Below are 3,211 nucleotides of genomic sequence, written 5' to 3' on the forward strand. Positions count from 1 at the left end.
GTTGACACGCCAAACACCTACATTATATTTAGGAACCAATAATGGTTATCGAAAATTACACAGGTGTGTGTAGGAGGGAAGCGGAGAGAGAGAGAGAGAGAGAGAGAGAGAGAGAGAGAGAGAGAGAGAGAGAGAGAGAGAGAGAGAGAGAGAGAGTGGAGGAGGAAGGAGGGGTTGCATCGCTTTGCTCTCTGCCCACAATAATAGAAGCAGTCACAATAAATAAAAACAAATTGTTCAACGTCACCTCTTCATCTTACTGCTTCCCCGTCCCTCTCTTCACTTCCCGCTCCTCTTCCCTTCCCCCTCACGTCACCTTCACTCCCCCTCTACGTTCTGGGGATGAGTTGATGGTGACGGTGGTGATGTTGTCCATATGAACTGACAACATAAGGAATAATAATATAACCTAGTCTTTTCTTTTTTCTATCTCTCTCTCTCTCTCTCTCTCTCTCTCTCTCTCTCTCTCTCTCGGAGTAATGATAAAATGACTTACACCACAAAATCCTCAAATCTCTTTGCCCTTCACCTCAGAGAGAGAGAGAGAGAGAGAGAGAGAGAGAGAGAGAGAGAGAGAGAGAGAGAGAGAGAGAGAGAGAAATACATTCAACCAATTTACGAGGGAGGAGGAGGAGGAGGAGGAGGAGGAGGAGGAGGAGGAGGAGGAGGAGGAGGAGGAGGAGGAGGAATGGAACAGGTGGAAGGTGATCTTGATTGGTCCAGACATGCAGAGTAACTCCCGTCACAGCCAATAACGTGGAGAGACGAGAATTGTCTGCTCTGAGTGGCGCCCATATACAGAAGTGATGGGGATGATGAAAATAATAATAATAATAATAATAATAATAATAATAATAATAATAATAATAATAATAATAATAATAATAATAATAATAATAATAATAATAATAATAATAATAATAGTTGAAAATTAATTAAATCAAATAAAGACAAAGAAATGTTTAGGGAAGAATAGAAAGAAAAAAAATAGCGACAAAAGAAGATAATGTTTAAGAAGAATTGTTATAGTAAATAGGTGTGTGTGTGTGTGTGTGTGTGTGTGTGTGTGTGTGTGTGTGTGTGTGTGTTAGGAGGGAAGAAATTGGCTTTTTACTTATTTTATTCTTATACTTATGTTCTTATTTTGTTCAATATGCAGTGTTACTTGAATTCACTCTCGTATTACAAACCAACAAGAACAACAACACCAACAACAATAACAACCTCCGGGGCAGCGTGGGAGTGAGTCCAGCACACTCATTATTTTCCTCACCAGCAAAACTAATTCACTTCCTAAAAACACGATTGGTCCTCGGCTCCTCCAATCAGCAGCTTCGCTTGGGATTATGATGGTGTGGAAGGAGGAGGAGGAGGAGGAGGAGGAGGAGGAGGAGGAGGAGGAGGAGGAGGAAGGGGAGGAGGAGGAGCTGTAAGGATTAAGACGAAAAGAGAACAAACATAAGGATTAAGACGGAAAGAGAACACTCCTTTTAGTATTTCCACTCTTGGATTTCATTTCTTTCGTTGACATCTGATTTACGTCCCAGTTCGTTCTGACAGGTGTGAGAAAAACAGATAAGGGAGAGTTAATACCAATGTGAACCTAATGAAAAGTGTGGATGATAAAACTGTATAGTAACAAATGCATGAAATAGTGTTGGTGGGATAGATGAAGACAACCCAGTGAATCAGTCAGTCAGGCAGTTAAGTCAGTCAGTCAGTCACAACCAACCTTCCTCCTATACCACCCATTCCCTCCTTGCAGTCCTACCTCAGTCCAAACTACGCCCACTTTCACCGCGCTGTCAGTCCCTCGATTTATACATCCCAGCTGAGACTAGCGGGAGGCAGCGACCTGAGGCTGTGGTTAGGTTGCTTCCTGCTGGCCGGTTTGCTGGACACGAAACTGTTCACGCTGGAGGGGAGGGTTCGAATCTCAATTACCCTTAGCGTTGTTTATATAAGAGTGATAAATGAGGGGAGGTAGCGTGGATAAGAGCCATTTATGATACAATAATATATGTGTGTGGGTTACGTTTACCTGGCTTTCTTAATTAGAGACAGGTGAGGGAATAAATGGGAAGTGTTGTTTTTGTTGTTTGTGAGTGTTGGCCGTCTATAAGGTGTGCGTGGGAGGTGGTGAGCTGTAAGGGCACGAGTGAATGGGAGAGATAGTGCAGAAGAAGGCGCAGTAAGGGGAGTGGTGAAGGAGTGTAAGGATACAATCATCCTCAAGGTCGAATCATCTCCATTACCTCAAGCCATAAACCGCCACATCCTCCACGCCACGTGTTGCAAGACTCGCTTCTGCACGCAACCATCCACGCCTCCTCTTGTTTATCCTTCCGAATCTCTCTCTCTCTCTCTCTCTCTCTCTCTCTCTCTCTCTCTCTCTCTCTGCAGCAAGATGCATTCCTTTAAATCAGCCATTCTATCATTCATTTTTCATCATCATACTTAATAAATATATTTTTTTCAATTATTACATCTTCCTATTATTCAAACACACACACACACACACACACACACACACACACACACACACACACACACACACACACACACAGAAACACACACACGTCTACTCTCTCTCCCAAAAGAGAAAATAGATACATTGCCCTAACATACCCCTTACCTCCCCTATGCATATCCATATCTCACTCCCCTCTCCTCCAGGCACACCTGAACACAACACCCCAATCTCTTATCGCCTCCTCGCACCCGCTCCACCTACACCCCTCCACCCTATTCCACAGTCCTCGCAGGCCTCCACACCTCATCCAAACCGCTTCTACTCCTACAGCTACACTCTAAACTTTCACTCCCCTCATAACCTCCCTCATCACCGTTCCCTCTGCAGCCTCTCCTTCTCAGCCTCCCTCCCAGCAGTACAGGAACCCAAGCGGCCACATAAGCTGAGCAATCTCTCGGTCATCGCTCGTATGCTGGAGTTACCATCCTTCCTGCTCGTTACCAGAGAAAATATGGTGACGGGTGATGCTTAACGAGGTGGTAGTGGCGGTGGTGTGAGGGTGCGTCGTGGTGGTGATGGTGGTGTTATGCAGATGATGTGCTGTGGTGTTGTATGGTGTGGTGGTATGGTTTGTGTAGCGGTGCGTTGTTGTGGTGGTGTGTCTTAGTGTAGTGGTTGTAGATAATGTTGTAATATGATATGTTTGTGTGAATATCATGCTTATAAAAAGAAAAAAAA

Source organism: Portunus trituberculatus, chromosome 38 (assembly GCF_017591435.1).
Source record: "Portunus trituberculatus isolate SZX2019 chromosome 38, ASM1759143v1, whole genome shotgun sequence".
In the NCBI taxonomy this organism is placed as follows: domain Eukaryota; kingdom Metazoa; phylum Arthropoda; class Malacostraca; order Decapoda; family Portunidae; genus Portunus; species Portunus trituberculatus.